At 45.8% G+C, this 22,103-nt stretch overlaps 1 protein-coding gene across 1 annotated transcript in view; it reads right to left on the bottom strand.

Annotated features, from left to right (window-relative positions):
* Positions 1 to 21,161, bottom strand: part of RNF152 (ring finger protein 152) — a 43,619-nt gene extending 22,458 nt beyond the window's left edge. Inside the window, exon 1 of the mRNA XM_066326134.1 lies at positions 21,084 to 21,161. The gene's annotated coding sequence lies outside the window, so the exon portion shown is untranslated. The remainder of the gene's footprint in view (positions 1 to 21,083) is intronic.
* Between the last annotated feature and the right edge of the window lie 942 nt (positions 21,162 to 22,103).

Genomic DNA, 22,103 nt, shown 5'->3' with positions numbered 1-22,103 from the left:
TGAAGTGGAATGGAATTAAGAGAGGCTCATGGCTTCTAGATGCTGCAAGCACACCATTTCCTCATGCTACAAACACCTCATCCTCAAATTAGAATATAAATATGTCAGGGCTTAGCAATGCGACAAGACAGCCAAAACACAGCAAGTACCTCATTAAACATGAGGGGAAAGCAATCCTTTTCATCATATCCAGGATCGCTGTGCAAGTTACCACAATGGAAAGAAAAAAAAAGAAAAACACCCAACCAACAACTATTCAGAGAATTAGGTACAAACAATCTAGTCTGATGAAAATATTCATCATTTCAACACAATCCAATAATCTAGCGTATCAGCAGTGCTGATAACCTGCACTTTTCAATGGCCCCTTGTTCTTCTCCTTACTCTGAAAAAAAGCTACTCCAAACTGCAATGCACCTGGAGGAGCAATGAATGTGTCAGGCACGCATCTGCCACAGGGCTGGCTCACCTATGCAAGGGGCTGGCTTGAGAACTGCAGCAGTCTCTCCAAGGGGTATCTAGTGCCTACCTTCCTCAAGGTAGAACCTCAGACAGAAGATAATGCTTAAATTAACCCTTTTGCAGACAGTCTTTCAAGAGAGTCTCAACAGTGGCTGCCTCAAAGGGATCTGGGGAAGGTAACTAAGAAAGTGAGCCTGTTGACTGCAAAGATTACACCACCACCATTTAAAGCTTAGAAAAAGTTGAAAGGTGCATAGTTGCAATACTGGGTCTGTGATCTGAAATTTAGAAACCACCTCTATTATTACAGTTCTGCACTGGAATGAACATCTAAACTATTAATACTGACATTATTGGAGATCTCAGCTTTACCTGCAATAGCAAGATGTAAGCTGGCCTAAATTTAGCTTCAAACAAACCTTCAGTTCAAACTGAGCTGCATGCAATAGGGTCAGGACTTCCCGAAGCCACATGCCAGTAGCAGACTCAGTGAACTCAGACAAGATCCTGGGTATGCTCATAACAGAAGGAAACTTTTCTTCACGAAGGGTCAATCTGACTAAGTTACAATATTCTTTTCCCTTCTCTCAGATTAAAGTTCCAAGTACCAAGAATTTCAGTAGTTCAGGAGAGCTTCACCAATGCCTCCTCCTTAACCCCATTCCACTTTGAAGTGCATAATTCAATATCCAGGACAGAAAGGAAAAGTGAGTGTGAAGGGAAGGAAGTTCCTGTCCCTGCTCCAATGAATCTTTAATTATTTTATATTAAAAATTAATTTGGAAAAGGGCTAGAGTCTGTGCAGTCTAATGGGTTTACCTATGAAGAGAAAAAGATCCTTGATCAAAGGCTGCTAGACAAAGGTGGGGAACTCAAGCTTTAGCTTCCTTTGGGCTGAGTATCAGACCTAACTCAGAGAGAGCAAGCCCTAACTTCTCCACCACTTACAACTCATCAGAAAGTAACTAACTCCAGGAAGGAGTACAAAGGAGCAGTTCAGCTGATTTTTGTGCAACACAAAGAGAGATACTTAGAAGTCCTTATCTTGATCCTCCCTTGCAGCCAGTTTGTGTCTCCTGATTTAGGATGCCAGCTTTTGCAAATCCCATTCCAGCTTTTCTCTGGGTATTGCACAAGAAGCTTTGTTATATGCATCCCATAGAACACAGAGTCCAGAGGCTGGATACCGCAGTACTTTAAATCTTTTGTGGACCAACTCTGTTGCAAATGTTCCCAGATTGCTTTAATGTTTTGAAAACCATGTGATTAATGTTACAAATGACAGCCAACCTAACTGAGCAAAACACTGAACATCAAGTACTGTACCTTCCCATCCACTGTTCCTCCTCAGCTGAAGGAAGTCAGGAGGGTGGCAGGGTTTCAGATACTCATCTGAAGCCACATGCGAATAGTTAGTATAAAGAAAAATTGGAGCTATTCAGAGCCATTTCACAAGCAGAAGAAAAAAGCAAATAAATTATCTGTAGCAAACAGCCCACATGCAGTTAGCTTTTGATTTAATACATCTCAAAAACAGGACAAGCTAGCAGATTTTCTTGCCAGTGAATGAAAACTCTACAAACAATCACACTGCCATAAAAAGGTTAAACAGGGTGGGTGGGAGAAGGCATTCTCTCTGCAGAATTCAGGAGCTGAATCTCCTGTGCAAACAGGAAGCCATGACCCGGGCTGTCCCTCCGGCCAGGAGGCCAGACAGGGACTCATTGGGCTGCCTGTCCAATCAGGCAGCCCCAAGGCAGCCAGCAGCACATCAGCTGGCAAGCAGGATGCTGCAAAGCTCTGGTAAAAAACCTGCCCTAGCATGGCCATCTTTCCCTGAACACTGGGGTTCAGCTTTTAAAATCAAAGTATTTGTCTCTCCATCTCAACCACAAGTGTCCATCCACAGCAGACATAACAAAAATTAATTTTCAAAACAAGCTGCTTGATTACTTTTTTGTTATTTTGTATGATCCCTCATTCAGAGAGTGGCACCATTACTGCCTTTAGCTAAAGCCACATGCAAGGGACAATGTACCAGGCAGCTTTCACTGCGTGAACTGAGGGTAGACAAGAGGGGGGAAAGCAGATGAACTCCCGCTCAACAGTTAATTCAGACTCTAAGCTATCACTTGAAAGTTAAATAATTATCCCATTTTAAAAAATCTAGCAATTATATTTTGCATTCCCCCCCACAAGCAGCTATTCCTTTTGTGACAATATTCATCTTGTCCATGATGTCTATTATCTGCTATATAAATATTGATGATCTGAGTAATTGCTGTTCTGTAGATATGGTTCTCAAAGTTATATTTCTCTGCCTGAAGTAGGCTGCTGACAAAGTGCTTTCCTCCTTTTGCATGGCAATGAAACATTACTGGATGTGCCACTGGGAGGGGAGAAGAAATTAAAAAAACAGCAAGTAACAGCCTTTGAAGAAGAGAAATGATGTTTGTCTGTACTGGGAAGATCAAATAGTAGCAAAGAACAACAAGTTAGCTAAGCTGGTATTCAGGCAGCTTAAATTTAGCTTATGCTGTGCCAACACCAAGCACAGCTGAAAAGAAAAGAGCTCCTCTGGACTCAGCACTGGCCACAGCTAAGCTGGGCAGGCCTAGTAGTGACATGCTGTGTACAATATCCATGCTGTACCCACCCTGTGGTGGCAGGAGTTACTTCTTCCAGATCAAAATCCAAGCAAAAAGCCAAGCCAATCTTGTGCTGGAGGGAGCACACCACACTGAACATTATGCTGGGACAGACAGGCATCCAGTGCCACCCTGTAACCTCTGCCAGCCAAAGGCCAACGTGTCACACAAAGGCAAAGATGGTCTTGATGCAACCCAACACTCATCCATGGATACCACAGGCACAAAACAAAGCACTGCTTCAATATGATTGTACTGGTTCAGTGCATTTGCCCAGCAGGCCTTGTGAACAGCCAGGTAGTCCTCTGTCTTCCTGCAATTGATAAAAACCACTAAAAACACCCCATTGCACATTCTGGCTCATCTGATCATACGCCCTCTGGTCTGGCAATACAAAGACCCTATTTTGAGAAAACCCTCCCAGTGGCACATGGCCTCACACTTACAGACTTGAAATTTGCCCCTGGACAGTAACAGTATGTGATAGATGAAGGCTCGTCCTTAGTAGACAAAGACTTACTACAATATAAAACCTGAGCCTGAACCTCAATAAAATTATCCCTATGGAATTATGGGTCAAGAGACGATGTTTTTAGCCATGTAAAATTTGGCCAAGTTTATTCTAAGAGAGTTTCCTTGTAGAAATAATCTAAGGTTCTTTAGCAATCATTTACAGTATCTGGAAACAAACAATGGGCAAAGACCTTCATTAATTTTTTTTAATCTTTTGAACTTACATATGCTACAGAAATTAAGGGGGAACTAAAAATCTGCCTGACTGACATCTGTATTACTGAAGTTTAGGAAGTGTGTGAAGAGGATCGAGAAGGTAGCAGGAGAAAAGACACCAGACTCCCTATGGGAGCTGGAGGCCAGGGCAGGGGCAGGAGGTGGGTAGGGACAGAGAGCGAGCAGGAAGCAAGGGGGAACACAGATAACATGCAAGCAACATTTGGCGTGTCCAGAGGCAGAGAGAGTGGAACTGAATGTTTGTAATGAGTAAAAGAAGTACGTCTGGAAGTCTAATTTCTCTGTTGCCTTGTTCTAACAGCTACATAATAAGCCATTATACATAATCACAGCAGCCACTGTTTTTTTTATATATATTATACGCACATTAAAAGACTTAGTCAAAGTAGTTACTAAACACTCATACAATCTATCTTCTGCCTGCAACACTGAATGTTAGGCCATCTGCTTTTTCAGTGGATCCCTTGTCATATAATTAAACTCCCCTTCGAGTTTCTACAGCTTCTTTCCTTACCCCATAATTTCTACAATGCTTTGGGGTTTGTATGTTACAATCTCTAATCGTAACTGCTGTACATCTCTGGATTTTGAAGGGAAGTTGCTTCCAGCAGAAAATTAAAGGTTGAACTCTTACCAGTAACTCTGGGCATGCTTAACTAATACTAAGCCACATAGCATAGCCTAATTAGTCCAATAGGTCTTTTAAAAAAAACCCCACATGACCTCGGTTCTTCCACTGAGTCATTTTGGACACCAGTTGAAACAGAGCCCTGAGCAATTCTCTAACATCAACAGCAGGTTGCATTACTCAAAGTGGACTGGATTCTAACTACAACAATCATGTAACCTCCCCATCTCACCTCCATTTTCTTTCCCTCTTCTGTTTTTAAGACAAGACACAATTCAGTGACAAGGCACAATCCAGTGACCAACAAGTAGCCAGTCTTAACTACACAGACTCCTATATTTCTCAAAACTACTTTGGTTTGTGTGCAGATTAGTTCTAACACACGCTATATGCACACGGAATGCTCTACTGCTAATGCAAATTACTTTGCATGTAAACACAAAATCCAGGTGGGCCAAACCACTAACTGCCCAATTCACAAGCACAGACTTCATACTCTCAAGCTTTTACATGCATATTAATTTCAATGCACTGAAATGTAAAACCCCTTGAAGAAATGTGCCTCAAATCTAAATGTTCACATTCCTGAGTCACCAGAAAGTGAAATTAAATTACAGATCGTTCTTAAACCCGTGTTTCGCTGTGAACTCACGGTCATGTAACTTTACTAAAGCTATGCCTATCCAGCCCATCTCTTCCTGCACAGCAATGTCCATCTGGAGTGTGACAAAATACAATCTCCATCCACCACAACTGCATCACCAAATTTCCTCAGAGAGGATGCAAACCAGCAGTATTCCCAGCTCAGTGTGTTTTCATGAAGAGAATAGCGAGCTTCATCACAGCTGTGCCAAAGTCACTATGTCCACAAAAAGAAATGCCTCACTGGGTTTGTATCCTGCTACAGTCTCTCTCACGGAGATATGAAAATGCAATTTCACTATAAAAATAAATACAGTGGAGTGAATAATTTCTTGCACTGGGCACATGGCCATCTAATTTCACTGCTTCCAAAAAGCCACTGTACTAAGACCTAGGAAGCAGACAGTGTGTGGACTGCAGGACCCTGCTTCTCTAGCTCTTTCTGATTTGCCTCAGCTTTCCCACGGAGAGTAAGGGTTGCATTATGGTGTCTGTCCCAGATGCTGAGCACCCTTTGTCAACAGGTAAGGGCACGGGCATCTCCCTACACCAGTGCAAGGTCTGTAAGGAGGCCTTGCACTGGCAGCCAAGGCTGGGAAAGAGGGTTGAACATCACCTTGAACTGTGATGAAGGAAGAGGTAAATCATCAACATGCATCCTCAAAGTAGCACAGAGAACTGTGCTGTTTCAGGAGGAGCAGCACAACTCCTAGGCATTCCCTTTGAGTGATCAGAACTACTTGGCACCAGCTTTTTAGAGGAAAGGCGTTCACAAGAAGAGATTTTGCCAATACCTGGAGTTTTGTGCTTTACAAAGCTAGCAAAATCCAGTCAAAAGACTGTCAGAAAGTGTATTAGCACCACTCTAATTAAATTTATTTACATTATGTACTTCTGATACAAAGCACCAGCTATCAAATACATCACCCAATAATTCAAAGAAACCTAATAAGCAGTTTGAGATTCCAGGCAGTCCGCTGAAATTGCTACTCCTACAAACCTCTTTCTTCTTGATTTCTGGCTACAGAAGGTAACATGCCAGCAATCCATCTTAGAACAGAAGCTGATGAAATGGGGGTATTTACAAAAAAAAAAAAATAAAAAAAAAAGGCAATACAATACAGTTCACGAACCCATGTGCTTACCAAATGAACATGTTTAGCGATTTCCTTTTATGAAGCACTGAAGAAATGCAACTTGCATTTCTTCTGCTTATGATTTTTGCGACTTAAGACCTTTTCTTCTTCAGCTAATGGCTAGATGACTCCCAGTTTTCATTTTGAGAATATTCAAGGTCCAAATAGCCTAAGCATATGTATTCTCACACACAAGACTAATCCCCACTTCCTAGGTGCAGTACAACCAAACCACAGTTCTGTTTTCAGATGAAGATGATGTTCAAAAGCTTTAACAATGTAGTGAAATAAGGCCAGTAATAAATTTGGGATTGCCTTGAGGGGGAATAGGAGTGGTCAGTCCTCTTTGTACTTATCTCCAAATGTTGACGGTTTTGTGGTTTTTTCCTTTTTTTTCTTTTGCGGTAAAGCTCAGCTGGTTTAAACAATTGCCTTTAATGTTCACCAACACAGGAGAAAAGAGGAAGAGCTGATGCAGGAGCCCTTCCTCTTTTCCTTTTGGACAATTCAGAACTTTCAGTGCTCTGGCTTGCAGGTTTCTGCCTGCTTGGAGCTTCAAATGGAAAACACTCATTAGATCCACTGGAGGTCATAAAACACTCCCAGAAATCAGATGCAGATAAGATGCAGTAAAGAAGCAAAACAATCAAAACCCCAAACTATCTGTTCCTTTACATTGCTTTTCTTTTTTCTTGCCTTGCAAATCTTGCCACAATTGGAAAAGTGGCAAGAAAAGAAAATGTTAGGGTGGTCATAGAGTAAATACTTAAACCAGGTTTTGAAAGTACAGTCAAGGACTTCCCTCTCTTAGAAGAGATACATTTCACACAAATTAGTCCAGAATTTCTGTCATGTGTAGCAGTACTGAAACACTCAAAAACCAGTTTCATCCACCTAGACAACTGCATGCATCCCGTTCACTGAACAAGCAAGCCATGCTGAAATATAAAAGGATCTGCACCTTACACAGGTCGATTTTACAAAAGGGGGAAGCTGATACATCTCAGAAGTATGCAGCACAACACACCCATGACTTCAGACCCTCCTAAGGCAGTCACTGGCTGGCTTTTGTTTAGACACAGGTCACGAAGGAAATGGAGAAGAGAGGTGCCCAAACTGTGATGCAGGACAGGACACTCCAAAAAGTGCATTGCACACCTCAGAACTAAGAGTTGCCACCACCTGTAGTACTAATTAATAGAAAAAAGAAAAAAAAGAAGCCAATGAGCTGAAAGAAAATTAATTGGACATGGCTGTTCGATACCCTGGACTAGTTTTACATGAACAGCAACTGTGCTGTAAGTTAGAAAAAGATATGCAGGGGCAAGAAAGTGGAAAATTAAGCCTATGTTTATATACCACCAGAATACAAAGCAGAATAACTTGCAAAGTTACTGCAACTTATTAAATACATCTTTTTCATACAAGTAGATATACATAAATCACCGATTTTTCACTAGCCTATTTTTGGTAAGTCAAAAACATCCACATATTTTGGTTTTTTTCTCCATACACACATGTGCGAATGCCCATACAAAACATTTTATTCAATCTTTACTTTTCTCATTTTGCCACCAAGAGAAACACAGAAGAAAAAGAATGAAAGAAGGAAGCAGAGAAGAGAGATCTTTTTGTATTTTGCTTTTAAATTAAAACAATAGGTGAAGTAAGTTTCTTTTCATGGAAGTTTTCTGGTTTGGGAAAAAGCATTTTCCATTTGATTAATTCAGTCAGTAACCAAGCATGTGACAAATACCAAGAACAAATAGTTTTGGACCAAAGAGCCTGGCCCTTTGATTTCAGCTATTTTTAAAAAATGGATATTTCTATACAAAGAAAGCCAACCATCAGTTCTAAACAGACATTCAGAAGACCCTGCACTACGCTGCTGATCCCCCTGCACTACGCTGCTGATCTACAGCATAGAGGAGTATCTAAGCCTCTGTGGACCACATGCCACGGCCACCTTTGTTCCCATTCGAGAGCACAGAACACAATTAGCATTTTCCAGCTTCTCCTCCCCACTGCCACTGTGGAACAATTAAGAGTACGAATGAAGGTCTGAGCAGCAGCCCTCATAAATTACACACACACAGAGATCCTTCTGTTTGAACCAATCTTCCACAGGTCCCTAATGAGAGCCATGAACACTGTCTACTAATCATCTCATCAGTAATGCAAATAACCATCTTGACCTCCCATCAAGTGTCGCTCCAGCTTAAAACACTGTGCCCTCAGACTGCACAGCCCTGAGTGCCAAAGCTGCCATGTCCCACTGAAAGAACCTCGGCAGGATAACGCCCCGTACATCACAGAGCCTGCTGAGCACAGCCACGCACCAGGAGTCAAAGCAAACCCTCAACTACCCTAAGGGCGCACAGGTCACTGTCCCTGGCTCTGCACACCCCAAACAGCCAGGAATTGCAAAAGCAGGGATCTCGGATCTCACAGAGGATGGACGCCTTGTTCATCTTACACAACACATCTTCAGGCCCCCTGAAACAAAACACTGAATAAGCAACGCAGCACTGGCCTGGCAAAGAATGCCTACAGCACTGGCCTGGCAAATAAAAAATGGAAACATGACCTTGTTTTAGATCCCCAGAGACATCACAACCTGCTCTAGGGATGTCACACCAGTGCTGCTGCCCTGGACAAACCTCAGGCTCATCCTATGCCCCCAGGCCTATCTCCATCCCCATCCCCTGCTGCTGAATCCTGATGCATCAGCAGACCCCAGCTCCTGGTGCATCATTTGCCATGCTTAAGACTGTGGATGGACCCTGTTAGAGCACTTTGAAATCAAAATGAAAAGAAAGGCATTCTTCTGTGAAATATCATTACCACCCTGCCAGCGAAGTGTGAATTGCAAGAGCTTCCAAAATAAAAATAAATGTATTTGTATTAGTCTCTTACCCTTGGCATCAAGCCCATACTGCCAGTTCTCATAATATTTACAGGGAAACTGGCATACACAACAGTGCAGCAAACAAAAGGAAATTCTGTGAGAATCGGATCAAAACACACCAAGCAGGGCTTGATATCACAAAAGCAAAGACAAGCTTCACCTGGACAAGCAACCTGTAGCTCTAGTCACTGATGTTAACAGATCTACCATGGCAGAAGGAAGAAAACAAGCTCCCAAGCATCAGCAAAATAGCGTATTTCAAGTTTTCTTTTAAATAAATAGATTTGGAAAGTATTGCTAAGGGGGGGGGGAAGCTTAAAGGCTTTAAATATTCCAAATAACAGTGCCAGCACTTGAGCACCCCTGGTCCTGCTGAGGCACAGCTCAGCCCCCGCTGGCAGTTCCCTACCCCACTGGAAGGAGAATTGCTGGGCTTCCAGTGCCACTCTCAGCAAATTTCTACTTTCTAAGCAGCAAGCGTCTGTACAAGAGAAACCCTCCTATCAGCACTACCAGCTGTGCCCACAGCACAAACAGCGCACGCACGTACACTAAAACAATCTCCGTGTTTGCCTGTGTGTAAACAGCACACTTCTGGAAAGGCAGAGAGAGTATTTTCAGAGTAAACACTGCAAAGATTTTGTGTCCTTTAGGATGTCAGAAAGCCGCTGTGATCCACTGCTCATCTTACCCATTTACAGCCTGCTCAGCTAAGGCACCTCTGGAACTCACAGGGATCACGACTACATCTCACAAGCCTGTTTTCCTCCCTTGTGAGAATGGGATGAACTTCTCCCCTTACAGCAGTCCAGCTCCTTGGTGTGCTACCCTGCCTAATGTTAGTTTACAGACATTAAAATACCAACCAGCTCCAGAGCAGGAAACGAAGCCAGAATTTTAAACGAAGCCTAAATCTAAACCTCACCACTGCCATCCTAGTGGTGAGGTTTAGAACCAATTTCTAAACCTCACCACTACAACAGCAGCTGCTGCCCCATGAAGTTAACTAGGGAGGAGTGGGGGAGGTTCCTCACTGCCCAACTGGATCCCAGAAATACTTAAAAAGGCATGAGAGAGATGGATGAAACACACATGCTAAAGCATTGAGGCAGAAGACCATCTCCACCCCAAATTATTCATTTTCAGAAATAGAACAGTCTTCCAAGACCCTGAGGATACCTTCGCTCATGGAACTCCAGTTGCAGCAGATGAAAAAGAATGCTTGTTTGATGAAGATGCCAGGACTCTGAGACTGAGACTTCAAATTCAAGAGCCCACTCTTGAAAGGTGTCCCATTCTCGTCTTTTGATTTGGGAGAAAGCATGAGGAGGCAAGCAGAAAGACGGATGCTTTCTTCTCTTAACCACCTACACAAGTACTTTTTCAAAACATGCAGAATTACACCAAGTTATGTTTGAATTAAGGAGCCTATGGGGAGAAGTTCTCAGACACAGAGGAAAGAAAAGCTAGGAAAAGTACTACAAAGAAAATTGGTTTATTTAAAGCCTGAAGAAAAACAAAAGTTAGAAGAGAGTGTTTTGGTCCAATCCTGAATGAAGCGTACTCAAGCAAAACACCTGTCCAGAAGAAAACCTCATGCAGCACACAACTGCTACTTGCAGACAGAGCAGGAGAGCTTCATCAGCTGAAAAACAATCTCCCTCCGGTTAAAGGCAAGCACTGCTGGTTACCCACAAACCAGACAGCTCCATCATCCTCACTCCTTTCCATTGGGATGAAGGACACACAGAGGGAATTACAAGTCCATAACTTAGATACCCCTTACAGGCTTTAAGCACCTTGACACCACAGGTGCTTGCAAGAGCCTCTTTTTTCTTTAGCTGCATCAGGACAGTATTTCAGATCTGATTTTCCGTCTAGACACAGCATACTATCACTCAGGACAAGTGAAGAAGACTGAGAGCAGCAGAGTGTGGAAAACAGACTGAACCAATCTTTTTCTTTTTTAAAAAGCAGTACAGTGTGCAGTCCACATCAACATCCTCACAAAAATGCTTGATCTGTCCTGCACCTCAGAAACTGGCTGCTGAAAACAATCCAGAATACAATTAAAACATGGATTCTGTTAACTTTCACTTCCCTCTGCAATTTTGTAATCGTCTCATCCATCAATTTTGAAAGAACATTAATAGTGGCATCAGCTGGCTCTCCACCTCCTCTGCTGAGCCAGCTTTTTCCGAGCCCTGTCCTTGCTTCTCTGCATCTGACCACAGATGCTGTGAGGAAGAGGAGAGAAGGGAGGCAAACCAGGGGTAGAGAGAGGCCAGCAGGGCACACTTAACATGGGGGCCACCCTACAGAGGAGCTGCTCTTTCCCAGGGGAGCTATGGAAACTTGCAGTGCCTGAAGGTCTGCCTAAACATGCTTACTCCAAAAGAAAACCACACTCACAAAATAGAGAGAATAGGGTTCTATGAGGGATTAAGTGAAGCCTATCCAAGCTCAGACCAAATCCTAGGCACACAGGTCCTCCACCACCACCTTTCAAGCTGGAGATGCCTAGGCCAGTGGTGTGCAGTGGTTTTTGAAGTTTACCTTTTTCCCCCCCACACAACCTGTCCCCCATCTCTTAAAGATGTGTAGATGTCTCCATTGATACTAGCTATTTCTCTCAGTAACCTTCCACAGGCTTGACAAAGTCCCTGGAACTCCAAAAACTCTCAGATAAGAGCTGAAGACCAGTCCCATGTTCCTGTTAATCTTCTCTCCTCAAATACATGAAGTTCAGTAATCAAATCCTGGCTCTTAGACTTGCACACAGTGGCAATGCAAGGAGTTGGTGCCAGTTTTTAGCATCTGGCTTATTAATTATTTTATAAAGGTGTACAATCCTTTGAGTCATCTGAAACTTTTTAAGACATTCTGACATTATTTTATGAATCCAGTTTGACATGGCTTATAGCGATCATGGCCATGATTTATATCACAAACTCCCAAGAACACAAGTCTGACTTTTAAATTATTATCATCCCAACTGTTCCACTGCAGGTCAGCCTGGTCTGTTCCAAGACCAGATTTGTTGGCAAGCATATTTTCTTTGCTGGTACATACACTTTTCCTCGTCTAGTAAAATTGAACAAAAAATCCCAAAGTACATGAAGAAAGCCTATTGTTATGCTCATTTCAACACAATCAGAAATTGTCTACTTCGTCCTCTCTTGCTGCTTCATGAGGTTGTTATTAACCACCTCCCTCCCCTGAATAAAGATGTAGAAAAGGATTCACTGTAAATTGGTCAGAAGACAGAAGTGCAGACATCTAATGACTTGCTGGAAGAACAGACATCACTTCTTTGGAAAGTGGCCAAGTTCACTAACTTGCACTTCAGCTGGAAGCTCAGCCTCTAGAACCTGCATGCTCTTTCCTGCACTATCATGTTACTATTCATTTCCAGAAAACAAAAAAAGCACGAGCAACTAGTGCTCCTTACTACAAACTTGCAATTTCAGTATCATATTCAACCCCACAGAAGGTAGGTCATATCAAGCAGGACTACATTCAACAAAACATTGAGGAACACGGTGGAAAACAGCATATTCTTTAGATATAAGGTATAAATAGAGTTGGCCTAAAGCAGCCATTTCCCCATTGCTTGATCTTAAATTATCTCATAGTAATGGCTCTGGTCTAAAAGTAAGGAAGATGAACCCTCTAAAAAGATCCAAAGGCATTGGGCTGGCCTTCAGCTACAGTTTGAACAAGCAAAAATTACGGATCTACACCAGAATCAAGATTGTACATAACCCTGCCGGGCTATCTGGGACCTCTGGAAAATTATAAGCAGCACCAGAAACGAAAGTGATGTTGCCCAAGAACATGGAGAGAAGCAAATGGCATTTGTTAGGGGAACACAGAAAGAGAGGAGGAAAGCAGGGAGGACTGGGATGGGCAAGTTTTTAAGGGGATGACTAGGCTGCCACATAGTGAAGAGCAGAACAGACACAGGCAAGTCAGAGAGGACTTGGGAAGCACCAGAACTCTGCTTACCCCATCCTTAACTGGGATCTGAGGATATCCAAACTCTGCCCCGGTACAGCACCAGACATCCTGCTGAACATATCAACCCACTCCACCACTGACCACCATCCATAGCTTCTTCACCAGGCCCTTCTCTCATGGGTTAGAAATTAATGCTACATCCCAAGGGTCTGTGCTCTCTGGATGACCCAGGCCACTGCAGATTCATATGACAAAGCTTAATTTTTATTTATCTCCCGCTTTTCCCTTTGTACAGTTATAAAACTACATTTAAACCTAGCTATGTTATTTTTTTAATACAAAGACTGCAAACTTGATCACTTCAAAATTAGGGGCTGTCATGATGAAAACTGCCCATACAACCTTCACCCAGCCTCTGTATATATCTGCACTGACTCTATTTCCAATTCAGTGATCACAAAGCATTTGAGCTCTGGAAATGAACTGCTTTCAAAAAAAGGCAGTACAGTGGTGTGATAAAAGCAACAGCTGTCCCTCAAACCCTGCCTCACTCAGTGAGGGTCAGAAACAGTGAACAAAGCAATGCAGGAAGAAAGAGACGACCACCTTTCTGGAGGAAGTTTGACATACCACCTGCAGGCAGGAATTACCTCCTTCTTGGCTCCACACTCAACCTTTTAAGAAGGACAGCAACTCTCTGAAACCAGTTTTCTCTTCAGGTGACCCATAGTGGGGCAGTTCCACCCTCAAGTCAAGGCATTTAGGGCTAATCTACAGACACCAGCAGCTGAGGTCAGCTGTCCTTGTGCTTCCAGCAGATGAAATGCAACATCATGCCAGATAGTCTGGGATGAGAGAAAAATAAGATCATGCTCAAGCTCCTCTCTGATGCAGCCAAAACTGAAGGTGTTTCAATCATCTGAGATGGATTTGCTCTTTGACTTCATTCCTCAACCATGAAAACAAAGACAGTACCTGTACCTGATATGCTGCAAGAAGAACTTCCTCACCGGAAAAAAACCCCTCCAGGAAGGAATTAGCAATTGTTCAGTTCTAAGTCTGGGTAGGGTGTAAAATAAATAGATGTAGGGACACATGGAGAAAGTAAACATGGGGAAGAGAAAATGAATTATGCAACAATTACCTATCCAGTGAAAAAGGGACTCTGTGAATGGGAAAAAATGATGCAATTACAGAATTAAAGATTGTATCATAATGCAGATGCAAAGGGGAGTTCTGCAACATTAGTCCTGGAACTTCATTGCTTTTGTCCGCCTGATTTTGCAACCCCTTTGTTCTCCTGATGTCATTATTTTGCAAGCAAATGAAATGCAACACAATTATGTGATCATATGTTTATATCTTTTCATCATTAATAACATGTGGAACAACCAGCAGCCTCTGCTCCCAACATGATGGATGCCTCCAGCAGATGGCTGTGAAAAACTCCCTTTCTTCCACCTTTATCTGAGGTAAAGAGCAGGGAGAAGAAAGGGAGTTTTTATGCTTCAATTCCATGCACAAACATTTGAGGATTTTGGGGTTGTTTCAGAAGAAGAAACCAAGACCAGTATCAATCACCTACTCTGAAACTGATGGTCACAAATCAGATTTTATGAACAGAGGCACTGAGCAGCTGATGCACTTTGCCCAAGGTCAGAAGGAAAGCTCCCAAGACCTGGATCCTAAATGACCCCACCAACAGCCTTCTGCCCAAGCCACAGAATCCCTCCCATCTCCACAATAAAACCTGTTGAAGTGTAATCATTGTTCCTAACTGCCCGTCAGTAAAGAAGACCATCATCGCCAGGCTGTGTTTGCTGGTAGATGGAGTAAATGAGCAACTTCAGGGAGAGCGTCATATAAAACACAACTGGCAAGCAAACATTACAGTTCCATGTGCTCATCCTGGATGATAACTGTTATATTGAGTCTTTCAAGTAAATTACCCTGCATATCTCTGACTTCAGGCCAATTGCCAACATATTTCTCAGCGTCTGGATCGCCCCTGCTTTGTGAGGGAAAGCAGCTGCAACAGCAACAACCTAACTTGTTTTATTTGCAGATGGTATTAGCTGGCAAGAGGCAGTGTGTCTGACAGCATGCTCCCTTATGCATGCTCCATGCTTCTCAAAAAGTCTTATTTGCCATTGTATGTCTCTAATTACAAACATACACCCAGCCTTTCTTTTAAGTAGTACTTTCACCTTGTCTGTGGGGTGCTGGCAGCTACTACCACAAGCTTTACATGATCTTGTGCACCTAACAAAGCAAGTTTCACTTCTATCTTTCCCCATCCTCAGAGAGCAGAGCTTGCAAAACCTGCAGCTAGAAGTCCCTGAGGTGCAGTCAGTCAGAGCCTGCAGTGTCCCAGGCACCCGGGCCACACCAGCTCTTCTCAGTGCACATCTTTTGGAAAAGCTCCACCATGGAAAAGTCCACTGTGGTAATGGAAACATAGCAATCCTTCCCTCTTGGCACGCAACTTGCTCAGTCCAGTTTAAAAGCTAACAGAGAAAGCACTGCACCATCCCTAAATGTATACAGGTAGCACCACACATCTAACAAGAACAGGCAAAGACAATACCACAGCCATGTTTTACGCCGCAGCTGCCTGCTTCAAGATTTCTGACACAGAAGCCTGGGTGGCTGGCACCTTCAGAGAGGGACCTGCAATGTCTTGTCCAAGCCCAGGAGTCCATTCTTACCTACCAGAGTCATTTACCATGCCAAGCTACCAGTGGTCAGAAATGGTGTCCATGGAGGAGAGAAGAAGGGAAGTAAGAGATGTTCAGCTTCACTAAGTGACATATCCCTAACACTTGGATGCCAGAGATGCCCAGGCAGATTTTTCAGGTGGGATAAGGGAATATTTTGCCTAACTGCCATGACTTGGTGCTCCAGATCCTCTGTAAACCATGATGGGAAGCCAGCTATACAGTTCCTCCCTTCACCTCACCTTGACAGAAGCATCTGATTTTACCTAGCTCTGTATCGGTGTTTGAGATTCACCTTGGCCCTCTAAGGTGACACCTATAAGGTGTCATCATAATATTTTGACATTAGAGCCTGACACTGGTGATCTCTGCCATGCTCTATGCCCCAGGACAACAGGTATGCATTGTCTGATAATCAACAACAACAAAAAGGGTCTCAAAATGCACACTGGGTGAGGAATTGCATGTGCATCCCATAAATGCTCGACACCTCTGACACTCCTATTTCTACTGTCAATGCTTGTCTTTTCCTTCGGTCCAAGTCCAGAAGAAACGTGCTCACCACCACATCCAGCATGCCTATGCTGTCTAGCACAGACACATCCTGCGTGAGGGTAAGTCTGCTTTTCTTAGCACAATGGTGCCCACATTTCAGAGGCAGACCCCTCAAGGCAGCCATGCCAAACCAGCTGCATCTATACTGGGATGCTCAGCAACACATGAGCATGTGCCTGACATTTCACAGCAGCACCTCAGCCCAAGTGCACACCTACCTAAAGTAACTCTAGGGAGAGGGCTGTGTGGGAATCCACGACTCCATTCACTCACAGAAGCTACTCTGGGAGAAACATACAGCACTGAATGTTATCAGTGTCAAATTACCACTGAATTCGACAGGATGGCGCCAGTGAACACCCAGATTATCACACTGCCATTGCACATGTGTGAGTTTGCCAATGCACACACACCTCTGCTAAGTCCTGCCCAGCGTGCACATTCCCATCTGCTCCAACGCTCACCTCCCAAGGTGTCCTGGAGGTCAGAGAAAGCAGGCTTGTCTAAGCTGTGGCAGTCAGCCCACAAGCCTTCCTAAATCTCTGGTGGCTTTAGGTTGACAAACCAAAGGGCAGCCATGCTGCAAGGAAGAGTAACAAACAGGACTCATCTGTGGGACATCTGTGTCCTCTCCCTCCTGCCCCTGCAGCTCCCTTCAAAATGCTGCCTCGCATCCCACCCCCCCCCTCTGGCTCTGGGCACCACACACACTCTGCAAATCGGCCAAGGGTACAGAGGTGCTGCATGTTTGACCACCACACATGCAATGCCTGGCTGGGCAGCCACTACCAGGCAGAACAGAGAGCAGTTGTAAGCAGTCTAGTTTTCATCAGAGAGAGCACTGCTTCAAAGATTTCCTAGCCACCCACGACTCTTAACAAACACAAGTGGAAAATTAGTGATCTTCCAGACTGCCAACCATTGGTGCAATCTGGTTGAAACTGGCCAAACAGGAGATAAACAGCACTCATTTCCTGGGGAAACTAAGTTAAAATGAAATAAAATAAAACCAGATGAAAACTATGATGTTTGATTAGTGGTGTTCCCATGTTCTGCTACATCCCAAAAAACAACGCCTTGCTCAATCCAGCCTGTGAGCTGCATAGCACACATTGCAGCTCAGCTCTGTAACTACCCAGATGTTACACATCTAGAGCAGGAAGGGGCAAATTTCAAGCTTATTTACATCTGGGGGCTGCTCTGAAGGGGTAATTTCTGCACCAGAAAAAGAGAGCAAGGGGATTTGCATCGGGAAGTGATGGAATGCTTTGTCAGGGCTGAAGGACTGTTACTCAGATCTCTGCGTGAAAGCAGCTCTCCTTCACAACCCTGCAAATGATTTCATCCCGGAGACCTCAGCACCCTCCCTGCAATCGCCGGCATCCCTTAACCCATGCTGTTGGTGCTTGGCCACCATCACTGCCTTTGAGGCAGGGGGCAGCTCTGCTGCAGTCAGACCAGCAAATGCTGAGCCCTGGCCAGTCCAGGACCCAGGGAGAGGCTGCACTGATCAGGGCTGGGAGGGTTTCCTTTAACCCCACTCTGTGTGACAGATCATGCTACAGAGCTGCATCCATTCCAAGGACTCCTCTGCTCCCTTCGCAGAGCACAGCAGGAAGAAACAGCAGCGACAAAGCCAGAAGGCAACCCCAGACAGACTCAGAAACAGCTGTGGAATTTCTCTGAAGAGCTGCTTTCTGTAAGGGGAGGAAAGCCCAGCCTTCCATCTGACTTCCAGCCCACCCACCCACCGGATAGAGGCAAAGCATAAGAACAGGAGAAAATTTAAGGCATGCCAAGATCCCAGGCTCTGGAAATTAGTTTCCCACATGCTCCACAAAAAGAGCACTCACACCCAAAATCTGCTGCTTTGAACTTGGATTGCACACCATTTACTCAGCTGAATAATCACACTCAAGTCAGTGACATCACTTGCCTGAATATCTTCTACTTGGTGCATGGAAGGGGGCTGCAGAACTGGCTGACAAAAAAACGCAGGTATACAAAAGGCACAAAAGGCAGCGTAAGGACACTCTTAAAAAGGCTGGAGCCCTAGGTCAAGTCCCAGAGTCAATAGCCATGTCGTCAGAACCACAAATCACCAGGTCTTCGGTAGAGTCATGTCAACTGATCAGGGCATCACCTAGATCCATTCATACCACTAGACCTCTATCCTCCAGGCCCCATCGACTAACTGAGGTCACAGTCTGAAAAGTACTTCACTGGCTTAGAAAACTAAATTCTGGTCAAAAGGATAGCTTGCGCATTTAGGAGTGTAAGCTTCATTAGCTTCCAGCAAGACTTCAAGCCCCAAGCACAAACTAATGCTCCATAAAACTCCAGCAGAGAAGCACCACTGCTCCTACTCTGCCAGTACTGGTCCCAAGTACAGTCAGCTGTTCAGCAGGGAACCCAAACATGATATGCCATTTGTTCTCAGCCCCATGCAAGGAAAAACAATGTGCAGTTCACACCCCGGAAAGCTTATGAGAGGCAGCCCTGAGCTTGAAATCTCCATATACAAGCTTGCTTTCAAGCAGCCCTCTAAATTCACTGGGGCAACTCACATGACTGAAGTTCAATGTGTGCTGAAGCCTCCTCAAAATGATGGAGTTTCTGATCTAGTTCATCACGGGGTCAAGGTGAGAACCCTGAACTGACGCCAAGAGCAGGTATGATAAAAACATGTCCACGGATTTTGGCAAAGCTGAAGGACCAAATGAGTCCCTTGGGGAAAGGTGACCAGCAACCAGAAGGATCTACTTGCCTATTCCCTGGGCACAGCAGGTCTTTGGATGAGAGGCTCATTCTGAGTTCTTGCATTTCAATGTACAATTTAAACACATTACATTAAGGCCAAAATAACATTTATCATCTTCCTGGCATTTCTAATCTGGATATCTCACAGCACTGTCCAATACTCACAAGAACACTTCATAACATGTATATAAAACTTCTATCAGGTGTGATCCAACCAACGTTCTTCCCCACAGAAAAGCAGCAAAAAGAGGTATCGTTTTCATTTGTCTTTACAAAGACCAGCTGTCCAAACCCTCTGAGAGACCTCACAGCTTTGACCCAGAGGCTTGGACTTTTTAACTCAACTGCCAGCTTTTGCATAGCGGGAATTTTCCACAGAGCCCCATCCCGACAGCCATGGGCATGCCAGTGCCACAGACAGCACAAGGCTGTCCCAGCTTTGCACCCCTCAGCCAGGACGACTTTTAGGTTCCATCTCTCACATAACTCGTAAGAAGCTGAAATCCAGCCGCACACTTTTACATAGCCAAGAACAGAGTTTTCAGCAGAGGGTTTTTTTCCCTAGATTGCTATTGTTGTCATCCCACAGGCTCTACATTAGTGCAGACCCGCTGGGCACTTCAAAAAGGCCTGTGGTACAGAAAGGCTGAGAACAGGACCTTTGTACTCATCCTAAGTTGAAAGGCTACAAATAATTTCCAATAGCCTAGATCAGACAAAAAAAATCTAAGTAAAACTGTATCAAAAGCTCTCTAAAACATCCTAGTTGAAAACAAAAAAAAAGCAAATAAAAACAAACCATGGACCATATCCATGAGGAGGAAGAGTCTCAGTGAGCAAACAAGCACAGAGGAATAACTATGTTTACAGTTCAATTAATGGGACCTTATCAAAAGCCTGTCTGCATTTTTTTTTTGTAAGACACCTATTACACGAACACACACTCTTAATGTCTCGCCGGCTGGCACCCTGGTGCACATATCCTAAGCGAATCCACATTTCAGGAGAGGCAGAGCTGCTCCCGGAGAAGTCCCTCCACCGGACGGTGTATCGGAACAAAGCGCCTGGGTGACGGATGTCGGCAGGGTCCGTAAATCACATTTTTGGCAGCTCGACCTCAGCTGGGTCGGCATCTAACGCCGTAAGGAACTCGGAGCTCTGCCGCTCCGTTCGGCGGGGATCCTACCTGGGCAGGGGGCTCCACGCCTCTCCTCCAGGCTGGTTAGAAAAATAATTGAAGCCTTTTTCTAAAAGCCCGGTGAGACGTCTGGCACTTACTGACAGCGCCCGGATTACCGCGTATCTTCTCCGCTAACTGCCGGTATAAGGAAGAGAAATCAACCCAAGGGAAAAAAAAAATAAAATAAAAAAAAAAACAACCAGACCAACGCAAAAAGCACCACCGAACCTCCCGCTGGAACAAAGGACCCCAGCAAACCCCGTCTCTAAGTTATCTGGATTTACTTGCGCGCACAGCACACGGACAACCCTCCTGCGCTCGGAGCAGCGCTGGTGCGATGCAGGCGCGACCCCGCCGGGTTCCGAAGTAACCTCGGCTCCCGCCGCCCTCCCGGGACGCGGCGGCGGCCGCGGGCGCTGCTCGGCCGCTCACCTGCACCGCGCATCGCGCCGCGGCACCGCCCGGGGGTCCCCGCTCTGCCGCGGCCCCCCGAGCGCGGCGGGGCCGGCCGGGGCGAGCGCTTACGAAACCCGCGTCTGCCCCTCGCCCGGGCGGGAGGGAAGGACAAGGGAGGCGTGGCGGGGGCATCCGCGCCCGCGGCGGCCCCGCTCCCCGCCGGGAAGAGGAGGAGGGAGAGGCGCCCCCGCCGCTGGATCCACCGCGCGCGAGCATCGCCCGCCGCCCCGGGGGGAAGCCGTGAGGGGAGCCCGGCCGGCGGGCAGCGGGCGCCCACTGACCTTGCCGCCATCCGCCGCCGCCGCCGTGCCTGCCCGCGGGATGGCAGCCCCGCCGCCGCAGCCGGCGCCTTCGCCCCGGCAGCCGGCGCCGCCCCCCGTCCCCCCCGCCCCGCCGGGGTGCGGGGCCGAGCGAGGCGTGGCCGAGGCGCCGGGGAGCGCCGGAGCCGCCCCGGACCCCGGTGCGCCCCACCCCGCCCCAGCCGGGGCCGGCGGCTGCTCTGTGGCGGCCGCCGCGGGCGAGGCTGCCCAGGGGGGCCGGAGCGGGGCGGGCTCGCAGCAGCGGCGGCCGCGGACACCTCGTGTGCCCTGCCCGGTGCCACCCGGCCCCGCCAGCGGGGAGAGAGGCCGAGGGGCTCCTCAGCGCTGAGAAAGGGCTCTGCGGCTTTAAGCTGCAGCTCGCTGTGCCACCTGGCCCAAGGTGAGGGACGGCTGCACCTGAGCGCGCTCCGGCGGGACGGAGCGCCGCGCACCCTCCGGAGCTGTGGGACGGCCCGCGCAAGGCAGGTCTCCGGCTCAAGTGCCTTCATCAATCTCAGCGGGAGGCTTAGAGCTGTATTAATAGTGCACATTAAAGTAATATGTACATGTGGTGTGTTGTCTTACCACGGCAGACCCAGAGCCAGGCGAGGGAATAAGGCCTGGTTTTTATCCACTGCACCAAGGCCTATGCCGGCAACAGAGCACAGGACCACAGACTCGTTTCTGCTCTCCCTGCAGAGAAAACAATCCTATTTCCATCAGCAGCAGAAGAAAAAAAATGCATTTGTACCTCCTAGCGTCTCACATGGGATCAGTAATGCCAAGCGGCAAGAGCTACAAATGGCAACAGTAGGCAGGAGTCTTTTACTCCTCATTGCCTCATCTTTTTGCTGATCCAGTGTTTTCTAGGGGCAAACAGTGGCCAGTGGTGTGAACACAGACCTGTAGGTTATCCAGGTGACGGGTTTGTTTAGAACACCCTTCTCCTCCCCATATCCCGTAGCTCCGCACTGAAAGTCTTGCCTAGGAAGGAGTAAGCCC

The sequence above is a fragment of the Sylvia atricapilla genome, chromosome 1, assembly GCF_009819655.1.
Source record: "Sylvia atricapilla isolate bSylAtr1 chromosome 1, bSylAtr1.pri, whole genome shotgun sequence".
NCBI classification, from domain to species: domain Eukaryota; kingdom Metazoa; phylum Chordata; class Aves; order Passeriformes; family Sylviidae; genus Sylvia; species Sylvia atricapilla.
This window is presented reverse-complemented; position numbering and strand designations above follow the sequence as displayed.